The sequence below is a fragment of the Callithrix jacchus genome, chromosome 21 (assembly GCF_049354715.1).
Source record: "Callithrix jacchus isolate 240 chromosome 21, calJac240_pri, whole genome shotgun sequence".
In the NCBI taxonomy this organism is placed as follows: Eukaryota; Metazoa; Chordata; class Mammalia; order Primates; family Cebidae; genus Callithrix; species Callithrix jacchus.
Genome location: NC_133522.1, coordinates 9,350,297 through 9,365,306, shown reverse-complemented (window position 1 = coordinate 9,365,306; position 15,010 = coordinate 9,350,297). Strand labels below are relative to the sequence as shown.

The following is a 15,010-nucleotide window of genomic DNA, read 5'->3' as shown; positions in this document are numbered from 1 at the left end:
TACATGCTTTTTCTTCTTAAGTAGCAAAAAACCTTTTTTTTTTTTCTTTCAGTTCCAGGTTCTAGTTTTACAGCTAGTTTTAATGCTATGACATATGCCTATCTTTGAAGTGTTCACTGCTCCCTATTTATAAGGTCAACCCTTTATTGTATAATTAATATTGTCCTAGCAATGTATTTGTTTATAGAATGTGAAATATGTAAAAGATGAGATGGCAAATTTATTGTCACCTTTCTTATAGGTCAGCTAGCCTTGTTTCTTTTTCCAGTAAATTTGGTAGAACAATCAGCCAATCCTTGCCACAGTAATTTTCTGTCTGGCTGTGAACAAAATAAATACATTCACAGAGCAATTCAGACATGATTTGATAATGATACATATATAAAATATATAAGCCTAATATGTTTATATAATAAAAGGATTAGAAGTGTAGTTTTAGAAATGAGGAATTAAAACCTACACAAACTATACCAGCTCTAGTGTACAGCATATGAATGAGGGGAACCAGAGGGAGAGACATATTGGCACTGGAGAACACTTTACATAGTAGGTGGAGCTTGAAGTGGTTCTTGAAAGATAAATAGGATATACATAGAGAAAAAGCAGTATATTAAAAAAAAAAGTAAGCGTAACTAAAGGTCTGGAAACAATAATGAATACAGTCTACTTTAGTGTAGTGAGAAAATCTCTTGAATGAAACCTTGTGCTTTTATAAAAAAAATCGAGAAAAATAAATTTGAAGATGATACAACAGACAATGGAGTGATTATGAGTATATGATCACATAAAACCTCTAGTAATCAGTTACTCTCCAAAACAATGGAAAATAATTTGAATTATAATTTACAGGCCGCTAAGTATTAAATATGAAAAAGCCATTTCATCACTGGAGGATTATAATCATAAATTATATTACAGGTATCTGTCAAGTCATTTCAGGACTGATGCTGGCCGGAATTTTATAATGCAAGCATATTTCAGTATCTAGTTTAGTGCTTCCACACTTCCATCCCCAGTGTTCCACACTTAGCCATTTTATTTGACTCCCCGCTTTCTTCTTGGATATTGGCCTGCAGGGGGGCTTAGCACATAGTTTTCCCCATGCTCATAATTTTGCATACACAAGCAATGACACTTTCAAAAATTAATTGTGCCTCAAGCGGAAACTGAAATTTTACTTCTAACCATTGCTGAAGAAATATGCATATTATGGAGAGATAATAGAAAGGATTACTCAGTGATTTCTTTTTGGTCCGATTTCTTTTTGGTCCAATTTCTATATGAAGGCAAATAAATGGTCTTCAGACAGAAAAGAAAAATGTGGATGAGAGGAAAATAAAACCCAAGATAATATAAGAGCAGATGGTTGCTTCAGAATAGTTAATTTCTCCTGGCCCAGAAAAAGTACTTACCGGGGAACTGAGAAGTTTGAAAGAGGATTATATCTCATTTATTTATCCTTATGGAATCATGCAAATGTGGAAAAATTCTGGAATATTGGAGAGAGGAATGTGTTCTCATTTTTTGAATAAAGAGTAATGAATTCATTTCCAGAAACCATATACTGGTCAATTTGACATCAAGTTCCCAGTCAGATTTGTAAACACTCCAAAAACAACAGTTTGTGGTTATTTAGGCTAAAACAGAGTTCACTGAGAATCAGTCAGAAATCATTAGTAACAGCACAGGAAATTACCCCTCCTTTTTTTAATGTGTTACTATGCCATTGTTTGAGAGCAGTAGCATAAACTTAATATAACTGAATTTTATCAAATAATGTAGTAACTAGCTCTTTATTTCTGTAGAAACTTTTATTCTAAAGATCACTAAATATTCTCCAAGGGACAAGTCCAATGGTGGTTTTTCAATCCTCATATTGCTGTTGTTTGCCTGGTAAACATATATTATATTTTTTAATTTTATATTTCCTTTGATTTCAGTGGCACCGTACATACTTTATTTTTTTAAAACTTCTCTTTGCCTCTTTCTTTCTCTCTTCATTTATATCCTGCTTTGAAATATAGGTTTCATTCAGGTTATCTTTGATTCTTGAAATGATCAACTATTGCAGAGTAGGGTTAGCTTTCCACATTGCCTTTGAGAGGTAAACTTCACTTCCTGCAAAATAAAGGATGTGGTCATTTACTCTGTAATTGTGTACCCACAACTAACCTCTCTTACCATTGTTGCCTGTCAAGACGAACATAAATGACCCAGTCGAGTTGCTTCTCTGAAAACTTAGAACAGGGAAGAGGGGAGAGAGAGGGAAAAGTCAAGGAGGTAGGAGAAAGAAGTAGAGAGGGTTGATCGGTTATGTTACTCTTCATGCATAAATTTTGTATGTAGCCTTAATAAAATGAATTAAGCTTGAGAAATGACACAAGAAGGAAGGAGGACTGTATGAAAAGTGATAGATTGAGAGAGTATTCTGCTGGTGCACAAGCCTCTTGTTCTAACATGTTGCCAAGACTCTATTGTATCTTTGCTCTTTGGCTGTATGACACCGGTCTCTTTTAATAAAAATTTCCAGATAGGTTTCTCTTGGTGAGAAACGAAACAGAAATAATTAGTATAAATGTTTTCTTTCCAAGGGTTTCTTAGTTAATTTTGATATCAGTTTTCTGAACTTGATTTTACTACTAAGCTTTTACCTGATATTTTTATCACTCTTCTGAATATTTCCACTTTAATATTAGAAGCTGATATTTTCATTTATTTACTTATTTTGTAACAAAGAACCTTCTGGGTTTGCTATATGTTCTCATGACACCAATATTAGTGCAATTTTCTAAGCTTAAAAGATTGGAAACATCTTTAACTTCTCTTTCTTACTGGCCCTCACATCTAACCAATTATCATATTGTCCTAATTTTATCCCTATAGTGTCATTTGCATGAATCATTATTCTTTAAATCTCTCATTCCTGGACGGGCACAGTGACTCATGCCTGTAATCCCAGCACTTTGGGAGGCCAAGGCAGGTGGATCACTTGAGGTCAAGAATTGGAGTCCAGCTTGGTCAACATGGTCCATCTCTACTAAAAATACAAAAATTAGCCAGGTGTGGTGACGGGTCCCTATAATCCCAGCTACTTGGAGGCTGAGGCAGGAGAATCTCTTGACCTCAGGAGGCAGAGCCTGCAGTGAGCTGAGACTGCACCACTGCACTCCATCCTGGGTGACAGAGGGAGACTCTGTCTCAAAAAACAAACAAAACAACACCAAAAAATTAATTCTTCGGATCTTGCTTGAAGTAGTCTCTAATTTGTCTCCTGATTCAACTTTCAGTACACTACAATCTATCCTACATTTGTATGTCATGCTGAATTTTAGCAAGATCATCAATGCTTTGCTACTTAGAGGAGAAAGGTACTTTAGAATAATCTTAAAATTTCTTTGTATAAAATAATTTCATTTCACTCTGTTATGAATTTATAAAAATAGACTAAATGTAACATAATGATTGTTCCAAAATGTTACAAGTTTTTAAATAGCTTTAAGCCAGAAAAAAAAAATACTTTTAGTATTTAATTCTGATTTGGGGGCTTTATTTTTTATTCAGATTTTGGCAACTATACTTTTATGCTATTTCTAGAATGCCAGCTTTTAGCTATTATTTTCAAAGTGAATGTCAAATCTCAACAATCATATAATTATTATTCAGTGCTCAAATAAAAATTAACATAATTATTCTGACTTTGCTTAAAAATTAAGATAATGCAGAGCCCTTAGCTATCTAAATTGAGATACATATGGTTCAAAGGAGAATCAGTATTTCAATTTGCTGGGTTTATTAAGTAATAGTCATACATAATATTATCAAATAAACGACTTATTCATATGAGAATTTTAGAAATCTGCTATAAAGCCAAATGTGACATTTGGAATCCCAGGCTACCCATCACATTGTAATTTTTGGAGGTGAATTAAAAGGGATGTAAAATGTTGAAGTCGAGACATGGCTTTAAACTATTTTGAGATTTTATCTTAAGTCAGGTGCCTACATTTTAATTTGTATTATATAGTATATCTTTTATATTAAGACTTCCATTTTGTAGTCAGACAGCAATAGGTTCAATTTTTGTTTTGCAACTACTAGATTTGAGCACCTGGACAATTAAACTTCACACAACATTCAGTTGCTGTGACAATTTTACTGGATAAAGCACAGACAAGAATTGACATAGGGAATGGCACATAGTGAGCACTTAGTAAAATTTACCTATTATTGTTATTACTATAATCACTATCACAATTTAAATTACATCTGTGGGAAAGAAATGAACAAACACAAAAACATGTAGTGCAAGGTCAGTCCTAAAACTAAAACTTTTCTGTAAGTTTCACTATATTTCATCTTCATAATGGCATTTATATGTTTATATTCATTAAAAGATTAAAATAAACACATGTAGTATCAGATGTAAATCATCTACTAGGTATGTGTTATTTTTCTTTTCTCACCATTAATATTAAAAAACAAAGTGCATAAATAATATTATTAAATTATTTCAATCCAAAATGAAACAAAAAGTTTGAGAAAATTATGATAGAGGCTTATATAATACTTAAAATGCAAAAATATCCTGTTTCTACTATCAGTGAAAATGAGTAATGAGGCCATAATATAATTTCTTTTGAAAAGATTGCTTAACTCTTTTTGTTTAAGCTATGTTTATATTTTAATTTAAAAAGTGGGCTGAGTGGAGTGGCTTATGCCTGTAATCCCAGCCCTTTGAGAGGCCGAGGCAGATGGATCAACTGAAGTCAGGAGTTCAAGACTAGTCTGGCCAACATGTCTCTACTAAAAATAAAAAAAAATAAAAAAAAGCTGGGCATGGTAGTATGCACCTGTAATCCCAACTACTCAGGAGGCTGAGGCAGAAGACTCACTTGAACCTGGGAGGCAGAGGTTGCAATGAGCCGAGATCACAGCACTGCACTCCAGCCTGAACAACAGAGCAAGGTTGTTCTCAATAAAAAAAAAAAAGGTAAGAAACTATTCAAATTCTTGCATAACAAGTACACAATCTTCATCAAAAATAACAAATCAGGAGATAATTATTGAAGTTTATGCTTATTCTCCACAAGACTGATACAAGATAATGTGTGTCAAGGCTCTTAGACATATTGTAGGGAATTTAATAGCATATTATGTTTCTGTAACACATATTTCACTTAGGGATTCAGGTGGAAGACTCCTAGGTAGTACCTTTAGGAAGATTGTCTTCTAAATCTACCTTCTAATTCATCTCACTTCTCTAAGAAAAATGCCAAAGATATTGTTATGTATGACATTGCAATAATGTTTATTAAGATCTATTACTGCTGCCTTTTTCTAACTTTTCAAAAAGTAAATAACAATGATAATTATAGTAAGTAATCTTTCTTAAATGTTACTATGTGTGAGACATTGTGCTAAGCATTCATAGGTGTCTTCCCTTTCAATCCATACACATCCCTGTGAGATAAGTACTGTTATTATACTCATTTTCAAAAACGTGCAAAATGAAGCAGAGTTAAGAAATTTAAGTTCACAAAATGAGTAAGAGACAGGGTAAAAATTCTAAGCCAGAGATACTAACTTCTGAATTAAGCTTTTAATCTATTAAATCCTCTAAAGAGATCAGATTAATCAGTATTCCAACTTACCTGAGTCTCATTCATTTAAATATGTTTACCTAGATAGCACCCACCCAGATAGGAGTAGGGTTGGGGTAGGGATAATGCAGTTTGAGGAGTAACTTGCAGGAACAAATACATTAAACCAGCTTACTTGGGTCCACTGGTCAGAAAAAAAAAAACTCTCCAGGTAAACCTGATATTTCTCATTCTTTTAAAACTCTCCTTCTTCTGGGTCTCTCATTCACTCACCTCTTGTTAACCTCACTTATTCCCTCTTGGAAAAGTGAGAAGGTAATTAGTTTCTCAATAAGATGAGTAATGTTGTAGAAAAGCTTCAGGCACAGCTAATGTGAAGTGCTGAACTCAGAAGTGACAAACAGGGGTAAGGAGTGTGCTCATAAAAATTTTACTGTAAGATGAGCCAGTGGGTCGAAATGTAAGTAATTTTAGTTGTTTTTCAAGTGGAGCTTCATTCGATGTGGTCTGTGCTTTTTATTTCCCACCGTATAGGGACATTGACATGCATTTGCTCTATGGAGTATCTCATTACTTTCTGTTGTATAGCTGTCCTCTTTCATGTTGCAAAGTACAAACTCATCTGGGTCACAATGGAAAGAGAGTGTCATATATTCCATTTGCAAGTCTAAAATAATATTATTTCCAATTATTTAATGGAGGTGCATTTTCTTCATCTCTTTTCTTCTAAATGCAAAAATCGGTTTGAGTTTCACTGTGCACGTGTGGATAAACACAACTCATTTGCCACCAAAACAAGGCTCAATTCTGTATAGCAATTAGAAAGTAGTTTAAGCACTGCTACTTTAAGTTTATATCCTCATTTCTACCACAAATAAATCATAATACTTTTTTATTCTGTCTAAACACATTTCATCTGAAAAGCAAGATCTTCTGGGACTCAATTCATTCAGTTGGTTCATGTCATTCTATTATGCTAATCAAATTGGTATTTGCTTATTTTACAGCTGCTGTGTGGGGGTTTAGAAAGTCTGTAATTAAAATCCCAAGGTTCATGGCTTCGAAAAAATCTCTGTAATAAGGAGAAACACGGTGATCAATGTGTAGCAGTTAGTGGGGCATTTTGGAAACAATGCTATAAGACCAAAAGTTAGGCAACACTAAAAATAAATGTAATTTATTACATTTCAAATTTGATGGAATTATGGTTATATATTTTTAATGGGAAAAAATCAAATTATCCCAATATATAATGTCTATCACTAGCAAAGTATATAGTTGAAAGCTTTGGGGAAGGGTATAAGAATTCCTGGGTTCCAGTGTCTATTCAATTATTAATTTGATCTTCAGTCAAGCATCAGTGTTTAGGGGACACTAAGACCCCACTGCTTTAATCATGGTCAGGAAATTCAATGCCCAGATATGAGAAGTCACATAGTTCCCTATATAATTCCTAAGAGATGTTTCCAAATGAGAACACGTGGCACTTGCAATGCAGAAGACTGTATATGAATTCTGCCTTATGCCCAGTGTGGTACATTTTGGAGGTATACAAACATTTACATGTAGCACTGTTTTAAGATACAATGGAGATAAATATATATATATATATATATATATATATATATATATATATATACACACACACACATATATACATATATATGTATATAATTTGACACATACATATACGTATATATATATGTGTGTGTGTATACATATGTTCTTTATTTTTTACTGCATGGGGATTTCACTCACTCAATAATTCATTCATTGTTTTATTCAAAATTTCCAGAAACTCCTGGAAATACATCAGTTTAAGACAAAAAGTTATATACTGTCATACGTCACAATGTAGTAGCCATTATGAAAAATGAAGTGGAAGAATGAGATAGGAATACTTGGGCAGAGTAGAGAGGAGAGTGGTTCTAACTTTGAGTTGGTAGACCAGGAGAAGTGGACATGTAAACAGAGTAATGATAATGCAGAAGGAAGCCGTGTCAATGGAAACATTCCAAGAAGAGGAAACAGCCAAGACAACAGCCATAAGGCAGTAAGCAGTCTTAACTATTTAAGAGATATTCAACAGCCCTGTAAGAATAGAAAAGCATGAGTCAGGGACAGTATGTTAGAGAGAACGTCAAGAGGCAATGAAGACACAGGTCATGTAAGGATTTTTGGTAGCCTTCCAGTGAATTGGAGAGACATGGGATGTTTGAGAAGAAGAGAGATGTATACTAAGGTTTAACAGGATCAGTTTGGTTGCTTTGGTGAAAAAGACCACAATAAGAGTTTTTGGATGCATTTCCAAGAATTCAGGGGAAAAATGATTGTGATAGGATGAGATTCACAGCAGTGGAGGTAAAGTTATATCTGATAGAATTTGCTGGCTGTAAGTAGGACACGATTCAGAGGGTGGAATGTAGAAGAGTATCAGTTTTGTGTTTGGATGTGTGTTTGGTTTTACTTAAAAACTGGAAGGATAAAGTTATATTTGCAAGATGGAAAAAACTGGAAGAGCACAACAAATTAATGAGAGCTCAGTTTTCATCGTGTAAAGTTGAAGAGGCCCATTAGGCATTCATGGGAAGATGATAAGTAGAAGTTGAGTTAATGAATGTGAAATCTAGAAAAGAAGTCTAAACTTTAGATAAACTACCCGAAAGTCATGTGGACAGTCAATAAAAACATGAGACTGAATGAACTCATCAAATGCATGAGTGTAGCTAGAGAAGAAAGCGAAAATGTAAGGACTTGAGGTCTCACATACCCCAAACTTAAAGAGATCAAGCAGATGATAACATACAAGCAAAAAATGTCAGAGAAGAAGAAGAAAATAAAAATTAATAATAAGAAAATATATTTAAAAAGGAAGTAGTGTTCAACTGGGGCAAATGCTCTTGATGAGTCAAGATAGATACAAATAGATTTAGCAATGTGCAAGCAGGCAATGGTAGCCAATGGTAAACAGAGATTAATCATATAATCACCCAACGAAATGTAAATTTGCTACTGAGAAACAATGGTACAATAAGATTCAGTTAAAGGAACATTCACCTTAGTGGAAGAAGGCTAGGAAGATTTATTGGAGAAAATGATGATCAGACGAAAGCTGAATACCTAGTGAAAATGAAATGGGCAACAAACACAGGGAAGAACCGCCCAGGTCTAGAGAATGTGAGCACGGGACTGAAAGTAAGCTAATAATGTTACCAGGGCGAAAATTAGAGGGGATAGATAGGCAGCGCATGTGGTACCTTGAAAGTTACAGGGTTTTCTTTTTTCTGTTTCTTTTTTTATTATTATTATTTGCTTGTTTGTTTTTTTCTTATTCTAAGAACAATAGAAAGCCATTAAGTGGTTTTCAAAGGGAATAGAGGTAGCCATAGGGCTGGTGGGATAGTCTTACATTTACGATTTGAAAAAGATCACTGGTTGTTTATGACAAAACAAATTAGTAGAGACTACTATAGATGACAAACAGAAAAGGTGACTCTCCTGGAAAATTATGGTAGTCCAGGGAGAAATGGTAATAGGCTGGCCCAGAGTCGTCAGTAGTATCAGAGAGAAATTGGCAGATTAGAGAAAATAGAAATTCCTTTCACAAATACAGTTGAACATGGTGAAACCCCGTCTCTACTAAAAATACAAAAAATTAGCCAGGCATGGTGGCCCGTGCCTGTAATCCCAGCTACTCAGGAGGCCGAGGCAGGAGAATTGCCTGAACCCAGAAGGCAGAGGTTGCAGTGAGCCGAGATCGCACCATTGCACTCCAACCTGGGTAACAAGAGCGAAAATCCGTCTCAAAAAAAAAAAAAAAAAAAGAATACAGTTGAAACAGCAGTCAGAAAAAAATTAACTTAATTTAAATAGCTGCTCTTAAATATTTGTAAATTATTTGAAACACTTTGTTATTCTTCCTTTCTCTTCATTGTCATCAATACTGGAGACCAACAAGCAGACACCTAGAATGACAGTCCTGATCTTGTCCTCCTGTTAGCACACAGGAAAGTACATTTATGGTGTACTGTGTAAGACAAGTGAAATTGAAGGGAAATTTATAAATTTTATTAGTGAAATAAGAAAATAAGAAGATCTTCTTTACCTAAAGTAGTTCTTGTCTGTATTATTGATTCTCATGATTGAACATTTCTTACATATAAATAATTTAGGTGGGGGACACTTTATATTAAAAATACCTTGTCAAGAATGACATGCCAAAACTCATGTAAAAACTGTACACCTGAATTGTGCATTCTAATTGTTTCTATTTTGAATAGGGCCAATGCAAAGTTACTTGTACATTTGATTCTTGACTATAGTGCAATACAAGGTTATTTTAATGACATCCAAGCAGCAACAATATATCTGGCCTAAACTTTGAAAGAATCATTAATTTAACTCACAATTTATGTGTTCTCCCATCTTGGCCAAGCAAAAATTACCTACCAGCAGAACGGGATTTCAAATTGTTTCCATGTAATCTGTTTTCTTTAAGATGGGATGATCATCTGATGGGCACTGAGTTTACTTAATAAGCATGCTGTCTAGCAGCAAGGCAGGAGTGCTAGTTGGCTTCAACAATCACGAAATAGTTCGTGAAGTCATTATCTTCCACCCCAGCCAGAAGTTATCTTGGGAAAGACGGTCAAATCTCTTGGCTGCTTATCCAGAGTTTGAAAATCCCAATAATATATATTCACAGTGGCATAGGATTGTGATAGCATACGCAAATGGAAACTGGGAAATAAGCATCTCATGTCTGTGTGTATTAGATACAGCTTCCCCTTGAAATAGACATAGATGCTCCTATGTAATCTGATGTTTGATTCATTGAAGAACTGAAATCTGATTGTCAGCAAATAAAACATTACTTTTCATGCATGAAATATTTTTTCCTTATAAAACTGAGGGATTAATTTAGATTTAGGTAAAATATAGCTGAGATACGAGGTAGGTTTTCAAACTCTTTACAAGCCTTTTGGGAAGTGTTAACAAATGCTTTGGGATTTTTCATACTCAAATGTTATTTAACGCATCTGGCACAACGGTGGCATAGCCAGTAGGTCATTTCAGCATGATAATTTGACTTCATATTTATTAGAGCAAAATATGTGTTTAATGAGTATTTCTATTATCACTATTTAAATCACCATAATTTGCCTTATCTAGCTTTCTTTCTGTCTTTTTTCTTTTTAAATATAACAGACAGGTTAAGGGAATGCAAGCTTTAAAAAGTTTTAGTCATTTACAGAAGATTCCTTAAAACAAACAAAAAACCCACAGCATAGTAAGAGATATACTGAAAGAGTATTTCTTATCATCTTGTTCTATTTTAAAATGTAGCAACTAGAAATGCATTTAGTGACACAACGACTCATTCAAATTTATTTATTCATTTATTCATTACCTAAATATTTGTTGAGTTTGTGTGTAAGGTCCTAGTTAAAAGTAGTGTAGTATACATTTTATGTTTTAAAATTGATTCTAAAACTTAACAGGTATATCAATCTCAATAATTTAAAATAAAGTATATGTAGCAGCAAACATGAATGTATGTTTAAAATTTAATTTAAAAAGACTGCACATGATTTGGCAAAAAATTTTCCAAGAAAAATAAACATCACCATTTTGCCTTACGTTATGACATTTATCATTGGCTTCCTAAAACAAAGTGGAAAGGAAGTTTGCATTATCATTTTATACATTCTATTATTAAACTTCTACTTATACTGATCTCCATACCCAAATAAGTTTTGACGGAATAGAGTCATGCTGCTTTGGTGTTCCAAAGTTTTCTGTAGCCTTGTAAGTAATGTTTCAAAGTCGATTCGAGTCTGAACATTACATATTAGAGGTCAGTTTGATTATCTTTGTAACTTATAAAACTGGTAGAGATAAACACATGTAGATACATTCTACACTGGTAAAGTTTAAACAACTTAATCAGAATCTGCTTTCTTTTAACGTTATATAACTATCTTAGCTCTAGCGATCATTTGTGAAAATATAAATGAGAGATTCAAAATTAACCCTGCATAATTAGGGAGGAGAAAAAAATAACTTAAGGGGAATAATAATGTTGCTGATAAATGAATAGGATGACAATACAAGGATTAAAAATTCATGTAAATTCGAGTTTCATCAATTATAAAGAACACAATGTTAAAGGGTGCTCTTATTTTGAAAGACAATAAAAACTATTTTAATTTTAAATATCAAAGCATTTTATAGTTAGTTACAGGTGAGGAAGCACTGAAAATATATAAAATTTAAATAATCATCTAAATATCAAAAAATATATCAGCTATCTCACATAACCTATTATTGGTAGTTTTAAAATCAACAAAAGAATGTCAAGATATCAAAATTTTAAAATTCTTATGATCAAAGCCTGTGGTAGTGATGCCCACATTTGCATTCAAAACAATTACTTTTTTTTTCAGCTATTTTGAGTAATATGCAAAGTACACAACTAATCCCTAATGGGAGATGAAATATTAAATTCTTATTCTTGCAAATGGATTCAGCTGAATCAGTTTTACCTTAGAAAGAGATCTGTTATGAAGAACAGTATTAGATGTTAAAAGTAGCCAAGTGCAGTTAATGCAGGGTCAAACAACTGATTTCAAACAAGAAAATTAATTTCAGAGACATTCCAGTTGGAATCCAGTTGGAATGCATGATCAAGTGGGTTACATTTTGTTTTCTAAGGAATTTGGTAAACAAGATTTTTTTTGATATCAATACACAGAGTGTATGATTGCTACTCATTTGATCTTATAGAATGTTAGTCTTTTATAGGTAAACTGATTTATGCCCTATCTGTATGCCTTATTCCAGTGAGCCCTGTAACAGCACTTGGTTCAGTAACTGAGATAACTCTTCATGGCAATGTGGAGGTCAAATGATTCATACATTTCAATAATAATTCCAAAGACTTGTTTATGTGACCACTACTTCAATCTAATTGACTCTTCTTTAGGTTTGTTATTTGGAAGGTCTTAATTTTTGCTCTGTGTTGGTATTTATCATTATTATTTGCACTGTCTTATTTATTTTGTCTTTTTCTGCTTCTTTTTTTCTTTTCTTGCAACTATAAAGAATACGAGGCCCTAATCATTCTCTTTTCTGTATCTATGCAGTTTATCACCAGATCCTTCAGGTTTTAAAATTACATAAGAATTCACATCCATAGTTAAGAGTTTCAAGTCCCTAAACATCAGCTGACTCCCTTCAATTAATTGCTCTTTTTCTGCAAAAGGAATCTGCCCACACAACCTACCTCCATGTGCTTGGAGCCAATTTATTCTGACTCACTGTAGCAGCTCTGTAGCTTCCTGGCTGTGATTCTCACATCCGACATTAATTTATATGCTAACTATTAAATCATATTATCTTCATTTGGATCTTGGTTCTGTACTCACCTGATCTAGCAGCTTTATCTAGAATAGACCAAAAAAGCATAGGTAGTTCTAGTTCAGTGCAATAATTCTCCTTCTCCTTTCTCCACATGAACAGGTGCTTTCATGTTTCCAAGTGCAGCTGAAATATCAATCTACTGTGATACATATTAGCAGTTAACATAATTAAATTGAATCACACAATGAGTTTTGTTCAGGTCTAGTTAAAGGAATTAATAGAACTCTAGGCAAAGAAGAGGTTAAAATTCTTCAACCATTTCACTAAGCCTCTGAGAAGTTTAGCTGCCACCTTCTATTTCAGCATAAGGAGATCTAATTTCAGCCAATAGTTGCCTTTTTATATTTTTGAAATGTCTCCAAATAATTGGAAAATGCATTAGTGCAAAGTCACTCTTGGCTTTGATGACTTATTTTCCCTCAGGAGAAAAAAAGAAATAGAGGGACTTGTTATTTAGTTGCAAAATAAAAAGTTCTTTTGGCCATGTGCAATGGTTCATGCCTGTAATCCCAGCACTTTGGGAGGCTGAGGCAGGCAGATCACGAGGTCAGGAGTCTGAGACGAGCCTGACCAACATGGTGAAACCCCGTCTTTGCTAAAAATAGAAAAATTAGCCACATGTGGTGGCCCCCACCTGTAATTCCAGCTACTCAGGAGGCTGAGGCAGGAGAATCTCTTGAACCCAGGAGGTGGAGGTTGTAGTGAGCCGAGATTGTGCTACTGCACTCCATCCTGGTGACAGAGCAAGACTCCTCTCGACAAAATAAATAAATAAATGAAAGTTGTCTCCCATATGGAAAATTCTACATCTGTTCCACTACCACCTTTATTATTCAAACTGAGATTTAAAAACCAAATGTACTTGTTACTCCAACCATTTGACTTATGTACTCTCTTCTTTCATTCACTTAAAAAATAAAATTGGAACTTAATTTTTCTTAAAAAAAAAAATTGTTCTATACTTCACAGAGACTATTGGAAACTACTATTTCACAAATTACTTGATGTATAAGGAATCATGCAGTGAATTTCTAAACCCCAAACACTTCTCTTTTTATAAATTACTACTTCCTTAGAAGTTCTAGACGGATGTAGGTTTCTTGTTCGTTCAGTAACTGGACTCCTTATTATATGTTTATCACTGCTGTCGCAGCTAGATTTGAAAATAAAGGGCTATTTCTAGCAGTTCTTAACACTTATGATCATATTGTAGAATAGAAAAGCACACACTGACTTTTTCAGGAATTTTAAAATAAGTATATTGTTATTTTATTTGCTTCATTAGAGGCTTAGACATTGGTCAGAAGTAGCATTATGGAAGTCATCTAGTGGTTCCTATGCCAGGTTGTGGGCATTGGCCTGCACAAGTATTCTTTTACATCCAGTGGGCAATTCACCCGATAAAGCATGTTATACATGTTATACATGCATATCTTTCTACACATGTTAACCTTCCCTGACACCTTGTGTGAGAAAGCCACTACAAAGAAGTATTCTAAATAGGTCACTTACTGTGGTGATCTGCTTGTGCCTGTCTCCAGCTTATGTACCTCTGTTATCCACAAGTACATGATAGACCCTTAAGATAATAGGCTGGGCGTGGTGACTCAGGCCTGTAATCCCAGCACTTTGGGAGGCCAAGGTGGGCCGATCAAAAGGTCAGGAGATCGAGACTATCCTGACCCACATGGTAAAATCCTGTCTCTACTAAAATACAAAAAAATTAGCCAGGCTTGGTGGTATGCACCTGTAGTCCCAGCCACTCGGGAGGCTGTGGAAGGAGACTCTCTTGAACCTGGGAGGCACAGGTTGCAGTGAGCCGAGGTCACACCACTGCACTCCAGCCTGGCTACAGAGCAAGACTCCATCTCAAAATAGTAATAATAATAATAACAAATTAAGTTAGATTGGTATTTTTAAAATTAACTCTCAGAGGCATATTACAAATGAGGTATAAATTGCTATTTTTATTAGTATTATTTGATAGA

General features: G+C 34.1%; 1 protein-coding gene across 4 annotated transcripts in view; it reads left to right on the top strand.

Moving 5' to 3' along the window:
* Window positions 1–15,010, top strand: part of CADM2 (cell adhesion molecule 2) — a 1,112,757-nt gene that overhangs the window by 763,590 nt on the left and 334,157 nt on the right. The window lies entirely within an intron of this gene.